This window comes from Dermochelys coriacea, chromosome 1, assembly GCF_009764565.3.
Source record: "Dermochelys coriacea isolate rDerCor1 chromosome 1, rDerCor1.pri.v4, whole genome shotgun sequence".
Classification (NCBI taxonomy): domain Eukaryota; kingdom Metazoa; phylum Chordata; order Testudines; family Dermochelyidae; genus Dermochelys; species Dermochelys coriacea.
Window position 1 is genome coordinate 141273071 of NC_050068.2, and position 17730 is coordinate 141290800.

Consider the following 17730-nt stretch of genomic DNA (forward strand, 5'->3'; position numbering starts at 1 on the left):
ACCACAAAAGAAACCCTGTGTCTTTTCTAGGGATGTGTAATTACATCTTTTTGTGAGCAAAAAAGGAAACATTAAGATCCAGCTACAGCCATGCAAATCTCCAGACCATGTTTTCGGATCAGATGCGGATACAAAATTTGTATCCACGCGGGGCCCTAGATCCAGCAGGTGGCTTGAAATGACCATTTCTGTGGCTTTCCTATGCTCCATTCTTCTACCAAATAGCAATATTTGAAAAGTAGTAGTTGAAGGATTTAAATAGATCTTGTATCCTGGACCTGAACCTTATATTAATGGGTAGTGGCAAGGGTTGCGAAGTTGGCAATGGAAAGGTACAGACAGAAATGAAATATTTATGCCACTCATCTGCCCATCCTCCCAAAATGTATCAGTCTGCTGTTGACTAAGAAAAGGTGTAATATCTGTTCAACATTTGATACAACTTTCAGGGGGTTATATTACACATTTTCAGGGGAATGACATAGCTCTTAATTTGAGTTAGTTCTTTTCCCACATCATCCAGAAAATACCTGCATACTCAGAGTTCCTGATATTGGTGCATAACCTCAGTCTGTTGATTTCATTGGCGCTACATTGATTTATGCCCACTGAGGATCTGTTCTAGTATCTTTTAGAACTGTATAGAGCAACTTGAGTAGATGGAGGTCAGGGGTGGCTTTCTGGGGAAGTGAGCAGCATGGAATCGTAGAGGGCACCTACGGCACCTGGACTGGCATTTGGAATTTGGAGCCCTTGGAGTTTGGAGTCATCTGATGTGACTTCCTTTCAATCTTTTCCTCCCTCCCATCAGGAAAGCTCCCCAACTTCTCCCCCAACCCTCCTTTTCTGTCTAGGAATAAGTTCATCTTGCCATCTTTCTTGGGGTTTTATACTGGCACCCATCACTGCAGTATCTGAGCTCCTTCCACATAAAATCAATAGCTACAGTGAAGTCCTTAGTGTACTTCACAGAGTCCTTGGTACATCTCCCTTTTCACGGTCAAACATCTGCATGGAATAGAGGTATTGGTTTAGGGTTTTTTTTAAAAAAAAATATTAATTTCCTCCTTTTTTTGTTTGATCGAGGTTTACAGATAGAAAGGGGTGGTAGTATAATGAGTGTCATTCTTATTATGGAAAGGCTTTTTCAAAGAGGAAATTTTTTGCTGCATTTCCTAAAGCTGGTCAGACAGTGATGATAGAATCATAGAATTGTAGAACTTGAAGGAACCTTGAGAGGTCATCTAGTCCAGTCCCCTGCATTCATGGCAGGACTAAGTATTATCTAGATCATCCCTGACAGGTGTTTGTCTAACCTGCTCTTAAAAATCCCCAATGATGGAGATTCCACAACCTCCCTAGGCCATTTATTCCAGTGCTTAACCACTCTGACAGTTAGGAAGTTTTTCCTAACGTCCAACCTAAACTGCTCTTGCTGCAATTTAAGCCCATTGCTTCTTGTCTTATCCTCAGAGGTTAATGAGAACAATGTTTTCTCCCTCCTCCTTGTAACAACCTTTTGTGTACTTGAAAACTGTTAACATGTCCCTTCTCAGTCTTCTTTTCTCCAGACTAAACAAACCCAATTTTTTCAATCTTCCCTCATAGGTCATGTTTCTAGACCTTTAATCTCTTTTGTTGCTCTTCTCTGGACTTTCCCCAATTTGTCCACATCCTTCCTGAAATGTGGCACCCAGAACTGGACACAATACTCCAGGTGAGGTCTAATCAGAGTAAAGCAGAAGAATTACTTCTCTTGTCTTGCTTACAATACTTATGCTAATACATCCCGGAATGATGTTTGCTTTTTTTGCAATAGTGTTACACTGTTGATTCATATTTAGCTTGTGATCCACTCTGACCCCCAGATCCCTTTCTGCAGTACTCCTTCCTAGGCAGTCATTTCCCATTTTGTATGTGTACAATTGGTTGTTCTTTCTTAAGTGGAGAGTACTTTGCATTTGTCCTTATTGAATTTCATCCTATTTACTTCAGACCATTTCTCCAGTTTGTCCAGATGATTGTGAATTGTAATAGTATCTTCGAAAGCACTCGCAACCCTCCCAGCTTGGTATTGCCAACAAACTTTATAAGTGTACTTTCTATGCCATTATCTAAATTATTGATGAAAATATTGAACAGAACTGGACCCAGGTCAGATCCCACTCGTTATGCCCTTCCAGCATGACTGTGAACCACTGATAACTATCTTCTGGGAATGGTTTTCCAATAATTTATACACCCACCTTATAATAGCTCCATCTAGGCTGCATTTTCCTAGTTTGTTTATGAGAAGATCATGCAAGACTGTATCAAAAGCCTCAAGATATACCACATATATTGCTTCCCCCTTATCCACAAGGCTTGTTACCCTGTCAAAGAAAACTTGACAAATCTATGCTGACGGTTACTTATCACCTTATTATCTTATAGGTGTCTGCAAATGAATTTATTATTTGCTCCATTATCTTTCGGGAAACTGAAGTTAAGCTGACTGGTCTGTAATTCTTCCGGTTGTCCTTATTCTCCTTTTTCTAAGTTTGCCCTCTTCCAGTCCTCTGGAATCTCTCCCGTCTTCCATGACTTTCCAAAAATAATCACTAATGGCTCAGCTATCTCCTCAGTCAGCTCCTTGAGTATTCTAGTATGTATTTTATCAGGCCCTGGCAACTTGAAGACATCTAACTTGTCTAAGTAATTTTTAACTTGTTCTTTCCCTATTTTAGCCTCAGATCCTACGTGATTTTCACTGATGTTCACTATGTTAGACAGCCAATAGCTACTAAACTTGGTGCTCGATGCTATCTGTTCATCCAAGTATAGCAGTCATACAGGAGTCTGAGGCTTCATACCACTTTGCCAAATTGGGGGCTTCCGTGGAAGGTGAACACAATGTCTTGGCCAGTTCTTTGAAGCATTTCGCCTTTCTGACAAGCATCAGTCTTGCCTGTGTTCAGCTTGAGCCAGCTGCTATTCTTCCAATAACTGACTTTTTTTGTCATTGGCTCTAAAGGCTTAAGTGGGACGTGGGGCCATGTATGAAACCTCTGCACTAGGGTAAATTTATCTCAGAGAAAATAAGCTCTCTTAAAGCCTTTCTTCCTAAAATATAATCTGTGGAAATGGTAGGACTCATATTTAGTTTTTTCATATTGATATTCATATTTTCCTTTGATTTTTTTCCTCTTCCTTTTTGACACTCCCCTTCTAATATATCTTTTGCTTGAAATGCTGTCTGTGAATTTGTGCATAAAGTTACAATGTTAGTATAGGCCCCAAATCAGGAAAGCTCTCAAGGATATGCTTAACATTAAGCATGTGCTTAAGTCCTACTGATGTGCTTAATGTTTTCCTGAAGAGAGAGACTTTCCTGAATTGAGGTCTTAAATAGGACAAACCTAGTTTCCATACTGAGATTTGGCACTTTTGAGACACTACAGTTGCCCTGTTTTGAAAATTTGCCCAGCATATCAGTAATTTGAAAAAGTACAGAACAAAGGGATGAATGTGTGTCTATTGCCTCTGTTCATAGGAAGAGTGATTGAAAATTCATTGCCTAACATCATTGCTGTTTAAAGAGCTACTCCCTGGGGATATCCCAGCTTCAGCATTTTTGCTGAGATCAATATATAAGAATGCATGTTTAAGAATTCATGGCTACAAAATATATTCCAGTATATAAATATAAAAAGTATAAAGTATAAAAATATATTTCAACAGTGCTGAGGTTAGAATATTTTTTGCTGCCTGCACATAAAAGGAAAATAGGTTAAGTGTTTTTTTGTTCTCTTCATTGAAAGCTTAAGAATATAAACATTCCTGTTCTTGATGTTAGTAGCTTGCATTCTTGAAGGCCAATTGCTTTCATTTCTCTTCTGCGCTAGTGAGAGACAATGGGAAATTCCAGGTGATCCAGTAAAGAAGCAGGAGTTAAAAGGCCAGATTCTCGTCCCCTGGTTACATCCCTGTGGCTATGTCTACATTTCAGGCTGGAACTGTAATTTCCAGACCCTTGCTAGCTCTGAACCAATTATCATACTAAAAATCTAGAGTATAACCCCTGCAGAGCAAGTGGTGGTGGGAGGAGCTAGCCACCCTGAATACTGTACCTAGTGACTTGGATGGGATCGTATTTGGGGCAGCTACCCTCTGCTGCCACTCAGACTGCTGCAGCTACCTTTCTATTTTTAGTGCACTTGTTCAAACAGAAGGAGGGTAGGAAATTGCCCCCCCAGCTGAAAGTGTAGATGTATGCTTTGGCACAGCTTGAGTGATGCAAAGGGGCTTCCTAGCACTGCCACTGACTTATTGGGTTATTTTGGACAAGTTACTTACCTTCTCTGGTTTTTCCCTTTGTAAAATAAACATAAAATCACCAACCTGCCTCAGAAAAACAAGCACTGAATTACTGTAAACGTCCTTTGACATCTTCAGATGAGGGCTTAATCCGGTAGGTACCGAGTAACTCCTGAGGGGGTGGAGTTTTCCAAAATCCCATTGAGAGCTCAGAAAAATGCAGGCAGTGGGAACAAGGGCACTCAGCTTCTGCAGGAGGTTCTGGGCACTTTGCTGGATCAAGCCCTAAAGTGCAAATTCTTTATTATTATATTAAGTAGCTGCTCTAACCACTAGACCATGAGCACCAATAAGCCACTGGTAACTAAGACATAGAGACAGTGAATGAGGCTGATTCTTCTTTAATGCCCCCTTTTCTGTTATATTGATATGATATTGATATTCAGTAAAAACTGTTCTGAACATTTCTCACTCAGAGTATTTTAAAGTCTACAGTCTACATAGCTTCAGTGTCCTGAAAGGAACTAGGCCAACGTACATCAGCTGAGGAGCTGGCCTGTCATTTTTAGACCATTTATGTGGCTGCAGCATGTGTGTACTTCATTTGACTTGCCTGCCAAATGGGGTGGGGAACACAGGGATTTGCCTGTGTTCAGACGCATACATCACAGTCTTGCCAAGTGGGAGCATTTCAGTGGAGAATTCACCTTTGCATCACAATAATTATATGAATTTGACACTGAATCTGATTCCCTCAGCCATGTGATAGGGATGCTCTTTCCCAGGGTCAGGCTCCTGATTTATCCAAGGCTCTCCCACTCAGACTGTTCTGTTCAACTGATCTGCTGTAAATATCAGCATGGAGAGCCGCCTTCGTCAAAGAAGGGAATAAAGATGCTGTTTCACTCACACATTTTAGAGACTGACTCACTGGTATTCAGGCACGCAGACAGCCTGCATATGCTTCCAGGTCACATGCGTATGTGACATTTAGAAGTGTTAGGTGACCTGAAGTGAGATTATCTATTGGATCTAAATAAGCTGCAGAAAATGGACTTGGAAGCTTTAATTTATCCTAGTTAACCTTCAGCATTAAAAAAAGAGGATGAGGGCATGGCTGTGCATGGAGCAGGTGTGCAAGAAGTGCTAAGAACTCTGTCAAAGCCGAAGGGGTTGTAACACTCTTTACAAACAGTGCATTTGCTTTGATGACACTTCACTTTCGCATAGACTACATCTACACTGGGTGAGTCCCAGCTCTCAGACATACTCACTCTGGCTCTCATTGAGCTAGCATGCTAAAAGTAGCCATGTAGCTGTAGTGGCACAGGCTACGCATCCTGAATACTTACTCATGTGGTCCAGGAGGGTTTGCACTTGGGGTGGCTAGTGGTTGCAGCCTCTCGCTGTTGCCCATGCTACTATGGTCTCACTACTATTTTTAACACAAGAGCTCATTGAGAGCTATGGTGAATGCGTCTGTGAGAGCTGGGAATCATGCCCCTAGTTCCAAGTGTAGCTGTAGCCAGAGAGATGTAACGTGTCTTTCATAAGGTAACACTGCAACTGGGGCATTGGCGATTTGTTCTTCTTTTGAATCTGGAGATATTGTGTGTTCTCCATTAGCCGGTATCTCTCTAATTTTCCCCTCACCTCCCAAATTCTAAAAGTAGCCAACATATGACGTACTAAGCGATACTATATTATTGCAGCAAAGTTTTCCTGTAACACCCAAATTCCGCTAGGGGTGGTGGTTAAATTTCTGTTCAGGTTGGAGTTTATTTTAATTTCCCATCAGCTAAAAAGTAGAGGCTGCAGATTCATTTCAGCTATGCCAGGAGCCAGATAGGAGAACTGTAAACTATCCAGAGATGCTTTTATTGTATCTGAAGAAAATTTTTACTAAGAGTTCAGCATCTAATTAGACCAATTTTGTTATGAAATAAATTACATTAAATGAGCAAGGTGGAGAAGGAAAGTTCAGACTCATTCCAATCATATGGGCAATACAGTGAATATATATGCCATCTTTAGAAACCCAATATTATCCTATGAGAATACACTTCACTGGCTGAACGTAGCTTGAGGCCTGTTACTTAGTGATTACTGAGAGCTACAGGCTTTTTTTTTTTTTTTTTTTTTTACAATCTATTCTTGTGTACAACAAAGACAGTATCATCCACTTTTCTCTTCTTTGTTAATTTTTCTGTTTCCTCGCTAGAAAATTAATATGAAACCAAGCCCGTTCAAACCCAAGTACTCATACTGTGTTTTAGTTTGATCACAACTAAGACCTGAAGTTATATAAATATAGATATGTTAAACATTGTTAAAAAAGTGAAATGATTGCTTTAAATCATGCTTTTTAAAATATCTTGTTACTTTTAAAAATTAAAGAATAACTTCAAATTCCAATATTGCAATTTACTAAAGTACAGCAACATATTGTCTTACGGTTCAAAATACACCATCCTGACAAACCCCAGTGGAGGTAGCCTACCAAATGTGATTTACCGACAGCCTGTCAATGCGAACTACATTGTTCTTACCAGGGCCATAATATTTTCACTTAGAGCTCTTTAATATTTCACTACTTGATTATGTGACTTGCAATTAGTCACAGGTCTGCCTTAGGTTGTCTCAGGCAATGTCCACCGGAACATTTGAGCAGCTCTGCTTATGTTGTAAATGGTTTTTGACTCCTTCTAAACACATAGGAAACAGACTTTTATCATGGTTTATTGCTCTTATCTCTAGCTCTTCCTTATTTGTCTCGTAAGATCTGTTTAACCCAGTCACATGATGTAGACCAAAAGAAAATGCTTCAATATATGCCTGCACATGCAAAGGTGGTATCCTCCCGTTTAACATTAATGAGTTTCCCTGGTAACTTATCCGCACATGAATGGTATTAGACAATTGTTAGAGCTCATGGACTGAAATAGGTTTTTTGCCAGGTGAATGATTAAAAATGTTTCATTCATAAAGCTAAAACTTACTCTTAGTTGAAATGTACATGCACTAGAAAACAGGGGATTTAAGTCCAAAACACAAAATTATTTCAACATTTTTGGCCCTAAAGTCTTCACAAGAAAAATAAAACTTTTTCCCCAAGGCAACCTCCTCTGATACAGAGATGTTTTCCCAACAATTTGTCAATTCTGTATTTTGTCATACTATACAAAGTTTCCAAAATGGGATTCTTATTGCATATTCCCAGAAATAATTTACTGAGATCATATAAGGGAGAAAAGCTTAAATATAAAGGGCCTGATTCATTCTTGGTATAACTTCATTGACTGCAGTCCCTGGTATAACTCCACTGAAGGCAATAGAATTACATCATGATATCACTTTTAGGGGTAAATCCAGCACACACCACATGTATGTAATTGCATATATTCTACTAGTGTTTCCTATGTTATGGCTGGCAGGATACCAGCTATGATATTATCATCTGTTTCCTTGTGCTCCCCTCTCTGTGTGTTATAGACCACAGGTGGATACTGTCTTAGACTGTAAGCTCTATAGGGTAGGAGCTTTTTGTTATACGTTTGCTTAGAGCCTTGGTGTGACAGGGTGTACCACGCCCTTTGAGGCCTCGCAGTTCTATCCAGAGATGGGGCTGAAGACCCCAGAGAAGGTCAACCATTTGCTGGACTTTGTTACCCTGGAAGGGGTTCTCCATGCATTTCGACCGTGTGTGAATTAACCAGAAGGCTAAGCCACCTGATGAGAGCAACAGCTGACAGAGGGCATCAGGAAAAGGAATGAGTGCACCCTTTCACACTTGCACAATAGGGTCTTGGCCTCTAAGACCTGCTGCAATATAAATAATAAAACCAGAATAAATATTATCATCCCATAAAGTAGCTCTTTCATTCAGATTACACAGATTCCATAGTTGGGATGCTATCAAATTAGCTGATTATGTATTCGACTTCTTTATGGTCAAGGATTAGGCTTGTCAAAATTGTTGTATTAAATGTAATAAAGCTAATTTAAATTTGTCAGGTAACCAAAATGATCTTTCTATCTCTAGACTCTACAAGCTGTGCGTGTTTGTGCTTGTATGCCGATCATCTGAATAATCTTGACAATATATTTTGTTCAATGGCCGAGGACAAAAAGCCTCCTCCAGGAAGCATTATGAACTTGGTGTTTCCCTTGAATCCCTTGCTGCAGGTATAGAATAATGACTACCATTAATTTCCTGGGGGAACTTTCCTCTGCCATGTAGCCCTAGTAACTTCTCTGTAAAGCACAACAAGGCTAGATTCTTTTTTGCCATTGGCAAGAAACTATGATGCCTAATATTGGATAGAAAGTTAACCCAGAAAATTCTTCCTCTGGCTTCCATTATTCTATTTGAGTTTTCAGCAAGGGAGACTTAAGGTCTGTCTTCACTACCTGCCGGATCAGCAGGCAGTGATCAATCCAGCGGGGATTGATTTATCGCATCTAGTCTAGACACAATAAATCGACCCCTGAGCACTCTCCCATCGACTCCTGTACTCCAGCGCCATGAGAGTCGCAGGTGGAGTCGACGGGGAAGCGGCAGCAGTCAACTATGTCGATCTAAGTACGTCAACTTCAGCTACATTATTCACGTAGCTGAAGTTGCATAACTTAGATCGATCTCCCCCCACACCACCCCAAGTGTAGACCAGGGCTTAGGTTAGATATTAGTAAAAATGTCTAACCGTAGGATGGATAAGTAAGAGAACAGATTACCAAGGGAGGTGGTAGAATCCCCATCATTGGAGGTTTATAAGAACAGCGAGACAAATACCTGTCTGGGATGGTCTAGGTTTACTTGGTCCTGCCACAGTGCAGGGGCTTGACTAGATGACTGCTTGAGGTCCCATCCAGCCCCACATTTCTATTATTCTATGACCTATACAGAGTTTAGTGATGACAATGCAATACCGTCTCTGTCATTCTCAGTTACTTCGTGTTTACCCTGAGAACACAGTGTAGGATAACAGTGATGAAAGCTATTATATTTTATTTAGTAGGTTCCTCCTTAGGCAAGCTGTACATTTAAAGCGTTTCATTTTTCCTCCCATTGTGGTTCATTAATATTAGCTCCTTATTGTGCTAGCCAGGCTTTTGAAATGCCTCTAGCTTCACCGTCTGTGAACATTCAGAGAGTACCAATTTAATAAGAAGTGAATATGTAACAGCCCATGACTATGGGACACCCCCCCACACATTGTCAGATAACCAAACACAGGTGGCACAATTATTGGTGGGGCTGGTTGTACCGCCTATTAAGGTTGATCCTGTTTTCAGTTGCATATAACTAGAGTGCCGTGATTTTGGCAAATGCAGAATCAAATGAAAAACAAAAACAGACTTGTCAAAAGGGGACACAGCGTCGGCCAGCTTTGGCCCAGCCATTCCTCCCTCATCATGACAGAGCACCACAGCTGTGAGGTGCTGTAATCCTGTGTCCCAGGTCGCAAATCCCAGAGTGGAGAGCCAGGCCTAATGCCGTGGGACACAGGACATGCCACTGCCCAGGGTGAGAGGAGGGTGGGCTCACTCTCCAAACCCCATCTCAAGTTTCCCCTCCTCACCAGGAATTTTTCAAGAATTTCATTTCATCCCCCTGGAGGCAGAACCTGCCCTCCCCTCCTCCAGGGATGATAAAATGAAATAAAACAAAAATTAAAATAAAATAAAAAAAGTCATAGGGCTCTGCTTTTAACTTTGTCAAACTAAAAGCATTTGGGCTTAAGTTTCCCAGGCTGGGTATCTGGTGTTTTTGGAAAATTCAGAGCAAAGTTTTTGGAAAATTTCAGCCAAAATCATTTAGCCATCTCTGAAAATGAGGCTATGGAATAACATGTCGTTTTTCATGTGTTCAGAAATTCTGGTGATCTTCTCTTTGAAAAGCTCTAGCATCCCCGTGCTTTGGAACAGGGACTTGAAATTTGATAGGGAAATGGCTTTTGCGTCAGGGATGTGCCTTTCACTGGTCTGTTGGTGAGGGGATGGAGAAGGGTTGGGGCCCAAGCCTAGCCGTACTGCCTACTGGTTATATTCTGTGCCGTGTCACTTAGCGGTGGGGGGGGGGTCAGTGGCCGAGTAGCCCAGCAGTGACTGTCCATGGCTATCTCGCCCAGGGCGAATGTCTGTGGTCAGGGGCGGGGGAACCTGGGCCTTCCTTGCTCACTAGGTGCCAACCCAGGGGCCAGTAAATAGTAGTTCACACTCTGTGGCTTGGGAGGGCGGGTACCCCTAGGCTTGCTCCGTGGGCCAGCTTGCTCCGTGAGTTGTATAGTAAAAGAGGCTGGTCTCTGAAGGATCCCTGCTTCATTTGTTGCAGAAGTTAGGAGGTTTGCAGTGAATGAGGCAAGGAATTGCAGGAAGAAAAAGGGTGGGCTCATGGTTAAGGAAGTTGAATACTGCCCTGGAGAACTGAATTCTATCCTTGCCTCTGCCACAGAGCTCTGATGTGATGCTCCTTTTCTGGATGCCTGGCTTGAGACTCTTGGTCTGACCTGCAGAAGTGCTGAGCTCTCACAGCTGCAGCTGGGAGCTGTGGTTTGAACACACAGTAATGCTAAGTAAAGAATCAGGTCTTCAGCATTTCAAATTGGGCACCAAAAATTAGTGGATACTTTTGACTTTAACTTCTCTGTGTCTCAGTTCCCACCTGTTAAATGGGGCTAATAGCCACTTACCTCACATGGGTGTTGTGAAAATACATTTATTTTTGTTGGTGATGCTGTAGTCGGATACTATAATGAGGAGCTCCACAGAAAAACCCATGAGGAAATTATAATTCTGTCTTCAGCGCAACAAGAAGAAAACAAAATATTTAATTATTTAGTGCCCAGGATAGATATTGATCATTTAATTGAGGCCAGAGTCCTCTGGAAAGAAATAGTATGTGATTGGGTAATTAAAGACTGTAGCACAATGCATGTACACAGGTGGGTTGAATTAAGATTGCACAGGCAACCTTCATTCAGGCATGACTTACATTTGCTGTGCACATAAAAACACTTACAAGTAATTCTTACCAGCTCCAGTAAAAGAATGCATATCATTACAGTAGTGATAGAAAATGGTGTTGCTCAAAATAGAAAATTAATACCATATCTCTGATTCCAAGATACGTGCATTCTGTTCATTTTACTTTCAATCCACCTTTCCTTTCTTTCAAAGGCCCATTTCCATCTAGTTGTAGCTTCTTCTTTCTGGAAGTTAGATATTAAATAATAGAACATGAGCGTTGATGAGATAACCTGGGACTTTACCAAAGAATATTGAATTTGTTCATTAATTATAGAGAGGAAAAGATCACAAAATAGTGGGAAATATGCATATCTGTATCTTATTCAGCTATGAATGTTTGTGGTCTGTTTAAAATTCAATGCCTTGAGATTCCTGGGAAACAGAACAAAGTAAACATCTCCACTTGAGAATTTTGTGAGCAGTTGGAGATTGTGTAAAAATCCAAAGGATGACATTTTTTCCAGAGAATGTTTTGCATTGCAGTAAGTGATAATGCAGCAGATGGGAAATTGTTCTTTCTTGAGCTAATAGTCATGCTAATCTTGTCAATGTGTAAATGAAAGATGTGCCTGCGCATTCTGGATCTTGACACTTCCTCTAATTTCACCTTAGACACTCTTGCTTTAGGGCTGCGGAGTGCATAAAGGGGAATTAGCTACGCATGTACAGGATAAAGCAAACTAGTAAACTACACTGATATTGCATATTTAAAGCAAAAATACAAGCATGTACTTTTTTCCTGAGTTGAAGTGACTGAGAATCCTGTATAATTTCCTGTACAGAATCATGCAAATATTATCTGTAATGACTTAAAATATAAGGATACTAGTGGCTGACTTTGGTATCCTGTCATGGAGCAAATGAAAAACTGCTGCCTGCATTAAACATATGTCACTGTTAGTGACATTCCGTTGTAAACCTGTTTTCTAACCAGAATAATTATCCTTATTTGAACAGAATAAATTACAAGCAGTCCAGGCAGATTTCATTGCATGTAGAACAAGTACAGTCACTGGTAGAAAACTCATGAATACCATTACCAGAACAGTCCCTCCACAGTGAGTAAATGACACAAGACCAAGGAAATACAATGTATTGAATTTCTCCAACAATAAAATTTCATTTCCAAAAATAGAATATGCCTTAAACAATCTTCATTATGTACATTCCATATAAAACAAGCATGTGGGTTTCACATTTTATCATAATATTTAAAGTTCTGTTTGATCATATTCAATGTCTGTGCAATATTAATACAGTGGAAAAATATATAGGAGACAATATTCTATATTACCTTTTAAGGGCCTGATTCTTTATCTTTTGTTCAGGTGAGTAGTCGCATCAAGATTGGTGGGACTATTTGCTTCAGTAAAGGTTGCAGGATTGAGTTTTAAGACCCACTATTCCAGGAAAGCACTTAAGTATGTGCTTAATTTTGAGCATGAGCTTAAGAACTTTCCTGAACAGAGGTGCTTTCCTGAATCACGGTCTATTTAAGGATCTTTTTACCTCGCATTTCTGTCACCAAGTTCTGTACAATGTAAAAGCAATGTATAAATATCTGAGCAACAGTGCATTTTACATTTTTAGGCAAAAGAAAATACTGTGGCTCTATAGCAAAGGAGGAATTTAGGATGAACTCATCTTCAAAGAGCATATGTGAAGATTTTCACTGTTCTTTAACTCTCTATTTTACAGAATTTCAAACCCACCCATTAACCAGTAATTAATATGTAAAAGTAAAGCATGGAATAGATTACCTTTCACAAAGTCTGCAATCTGCGCTTTCATTAAAACATTTTATCCATGAAACTGTTATGTCAATAGCATCTATTTTCAACAGCAAGAGAAAAAATTCAACTAGTAAGAAGATCTTTCTCCCTGGAAAAAATGGTTTATTTGATTTTTTTTTTTACTCTAACTATGAGTTACATTATTCTCTGCTCATAAAATCAAACTTATTCCTGAATATGTACAGGTTCACCACTGTCTCTTTTGTGCTGGGTTATGTCACCAGTACTTTTTATATTATGCAAAATAGACAACAAGAAAGGGATATAAATGTACAAAGAGGACAATTTTATGGAGTATCTTGTATTTAGGAAGTTCATAATCTTCGTACAAATATATAAAATATTTCAATAATCTGCACTCATTATATTTCATTCTGTTTCTCTTTTCAGATCTGCAAGATAAAAAAAAAAGACAAGAAATATATCATTTACCATTGTATTTGTGGACATTTTTTGAGAAATCATGAAAGTTCATGTAAGTTCTTACTGAAAATATATTCTTAGCATCTGCAATTTGCCTTGCACATTGTGTAGTCATTTACACCTGTGCAGAGTGGAATACAAAGTGGGTGTAAAATACCATCATTTTGATGTGGTACCTTCCTCAACCCACAGTTCACATCTGTCTAATGAAACTGTGGATGTCCTCAGGATTCTTCTAATTATCCTTATCATTTAATGAATCTGTCTAAGGTCTTGGCCACTATGGCATCCTGTGGCTATGAGGTCCACAGGATAAATAATAAACATGCATTTAGTAAATATAATCCCCCCATAGTATTTCCTTTCATCGGTTGAACATGTGTTGCCTTTCAATTTCAGTGAATGTCCCCTGGCTCTTTAACTATGAGAAAAAGTAAATGGGAGCACCTAATTTTCCTTCTCTATACCACTCATTAGCTTTTACACAATTATCATATCCCTCTTATTCATTGCCTCTCTAAACAGTCCCAGCCTTTGCGATTCGCTCTTCATATGGAAGTTTCTCCTCGCCTCTATTTTTGCCACTTCTCTCGACACCCCTTCTATTTCTGCTGTATGTTTTTTGACTGACAGCGCTGAACACGTTATTGTAGGTGAGAGCATATGATGAAATATTTTCTGCCCTATTTTTGCACATCCTAACAGTTTGATTTTTCAGCTGCTGCTGGCACCCAGGTTTTTTCCCCTGGATAGTTACGGTTAAGGTATAACCCTGCAGAGGGTCTAATCCTGTCCCCTTTGAAGTTAAGGGAAGTGTTACCATTGATTTCAGTCATACAGATCAGGTCAATAATGAGGAAATACCAGATCTGAAATGCAGGAAATTTGATCTCTTGGGATATTTGTTTAATCAGTAAATTTTTAAGTATTTTCAGGATATCTGTATTTGGTGTAAACTCTATTGCACTCAATAAACTTTTACTAAACTTCTCAAAAAATTAAATAGTCATCGCACCACAAAAAATGACCACAGTTTGTAGCTCACAATATTTTACATAAATACTGGTTTTGTTGCTCTTCCTAAGATGTGGGGGCCTTTATCAATTGGAACCAGAATAGAAGAGAGACTGGGAGCGATCAATTTACAGCAGAGACAAATAAGAGAGGACATAGAAGTGCTATACCAAATAATCCAGCATGACTAATACTGATAGCTTGGACATGTTGCATACTTTTCGGAAAAGAAGTCAAATTAATTAAGAAATGGTAAAAATAAATTAGTTGTCTAAAAAAACAAGGTAAGGAATTTTTCCCAGAATGTTTCAAATGCTGTTTAGCCCTTATAGTAATCAAAGCAGCCTGATCACATCTCAGTATGGCTTAGTACATTTATCCACTGCCTGTCACTTAATTTCAGCCTGAATTTCCTTCAAGTCATCCCACAGACAGATGGCTTTCGTTGGACATCTTTTCAAATTCTGGTCTCACTTTCACCAGTGTTAATGTGGAGAAACATAACTGAAGTTGGTGGAATTACAATTGATTTACACTGGACTGTGCCTAGAATTTTTCCGTTCAAGTATTACATAGCCCCAGAAAGATACTGTTGGTTTGAGAGCTCTGACTACTCAAATCTCTTGCACCTGCAAGTTGTTATATTCGTAAAATGACAAAAATAACATCAAAATTTTAAAAATTTGCTTGGTGGATTCCCAGTACACAAACACACATGCCTTCCAACCTGGGTAATTACATTCTGCCCACATATAGTCTCCCTGCAGTTTCAGTTCCCTGCTGTGTGACTGTTGCTGAATGTGAAGAGGTGTGGATGCTTTTCAGCCATAGGTGAATGGAAATACTTCTGGGGACATATTCGTTCAAACCCTATCCTCAGATATGCATGCAGGGCTCTTATTGACATCGGTGCAAGCCAGGCTCTGTACACTTAATAGCATAATTTGACCCTTAATTTATAAAGTATTTTGTGATCCTTCAAGTTGAAAGATGCCAGTGTGTAAGATATTGTTTTATATATATAAAGCATGAGCAGCTGCTTTAACTAGAGTTCCTTTGTTTAATGGGCTTGAGTCAGATTTTTAACATCACTATAGCACAATAAACATCTTACTCAGTAATATTGTATTTCCAGAAAGGAGTATCTCCATTGTCAGCACAACTACAAAGGAGCCATTATGATGTCAATGCAAGTCAGAAAGCTCCCCTGTTGTCCATCTCCCCACTCTAATCTTCCCTTAACTCCCTCTTACACTAGTTTGAGCCTCACTTATTTTCTCAGTTCTACTCTATTACATAAGAATGGCCATATTGGATCAGACAATTGGTCCATCTAGCCCTGTTTTCCAACAGTGGCTAGTGCCAGATGCTTTAGAGGGAATGAACAGAACAGGGTAATTTATTGAGTGATCCTTGCCCTGTTGTCCAGTCCCAGCTTCTGGCAATCAGAGGTTTAGAGACACCTAGAGCATGGAATTGTGTCCCTGACTATCTTGGTTAATAGCCATTGATGGATCTATCCTCCCTGATCTTCTCATTCTTCTTTGATCTCAGTTATGCTTTTTGGCCTTCACAACATCCCCTGGCAATGAGTTCTACAGGTTGACTGCACGTTGTGTGAGGAAGTACTCCCTTTTGTTTGTTTTAAACCTGCTGCTTATTAATTTCATTGGGCGACCCCTACTAATTATGGAATGGGAAGGAATAAATAATACTTCCTTAGTCACTTTATCCATACCATTTATGATTTTATAGACCTCCATCATCTCCCCCCTCCAGTTGTCTCTTTTCAAAGATGAACAGTTACAGTCTTTTTAATCTCTCCTCATTTGGAAGCTGTTCCATACCCCTAATTATTTCTGTTGCCCTTCTCTGTACTTTTTTCCAATTCTAATAATCTTTTTTGAGATGGGGTGACCAGAACTACATGCAGTACTCAAAGTGTGGGCATACCATAGATTTATATAGTGGATGATGATATTTTCTGCCTTCTTGTCTATTCATTTCCTATTTGGTCCTAACATTCTGTTAGCCTTTTTGACTGCCGCTGCACATTGTGGATATTTCTCTGAAAACATCTGCTCAATGACTCCAAGGTCTTTTTCTTGAGTAGTAGCTGCTAATTTAGACCCAATCATCAGGTATGTATATCATTTTATATGCCTCCAAATATCTACTATTCTGTGTGTGTAAGCTGAATTCTGCTGATATTGATGGGAATTTGTAAAGTAAAACTACATGCTGCTATGTACAGTATTAATATGCTACTGATATCCAAGTGGTTTGACTGCTTGGGTCACCTCAGTCACTTGCTCAGTTCCTCCATCTGCTCCTAGGACCTTTTCCATACAATAACTCTGCCCCTTGCTTATAAATCCAGTCCTTTGACTCTCAACTCCCATTGAAATCAATAGCATATGCCAGACAAAGTTAAAAGCTTTAAATTTATTCATATTATTTTTGTACTGCTTTATGGCCCCAGTCTCAACTGGAGCCTTATTGTGTTAGATACTTTATAAGCAGACAGTGAGAGCGGGTCTCTGCTCTGAAGTGCTTATTAGTCTAAATAGACAAGACAGATACAAATTTGGGAGGGGAAACAGAGGCACAGATAAGTCAAGTGACTTGTCCAATACTACAAAACCAGTCAGTGGCAGAGTCGGGACTCCTGACTCCCAATCCAGTGCTCCATCCACTAGGCCAGACTGTTTCCCCTACTGCATCATGCCAGCAATCTATATGCTTTGCAGGAGTTTTTCTTTTTCTTTTCTTTTTTTTTTTTTTACTGAACATTTTAAATTCTTTGAACTCTATTCCCCAGTTTGAGCTCTATTCCACCAAGTTCACTTTTCACCACTTATGAAATACATAGTGAGCCTAACTCAGCCAGAGCCTCCCAGTCGACAATTCCCGCTGTGTAGGTGGAGTGGAGAATCAAGCTCTTCATGTTTTAATTTGTTTTAATTTAGTGAATTGCTGTGATGGTTATGAGCAATGCTTCATAAATTAACAAACACTAATAATATTACTGTCACAGTTCAGGGCAACTGCACCTGTATTCCCCCTCAATGGTCCAGCAAGGGCTCCCACTCTAGGCTCACAGCTCCTCAGCTTGTGGCATCTTAGAGACTAACAAATTTATTAGAGCATAAGCTTTCGTGAGCTACAGCTCACA

The 17730-nt window shown here is 39.6% G+C and overlaps 1 protein-coding gene across 2 annotated transcripts in view; it reads right to left on the reverse strand.

Moving 5' to 3' along the window:
• Window positions 1–11446: 11446 nt before the first annotated feature.
• The window catches only part of SMPX (small muscle protein X-linked), a 60886-nt gene continuing 54602 nt past the window's right edge, over window positions 11447–17730 (reverse strand). The window contains exon 5 of one of the 2 annotated variants that reach the window (XM_043504755.1): window positions 11447–11507. The gene's annotated coding sequence lies outside the window, so the exon portion shown is untranslated. Of the gene's footprint in view, window positions 11508–12470; window positions 13511–17730 lie in introns of those variants that run through there. The other variant, XM_043504752.1, reaches the window with a different exon arrangement.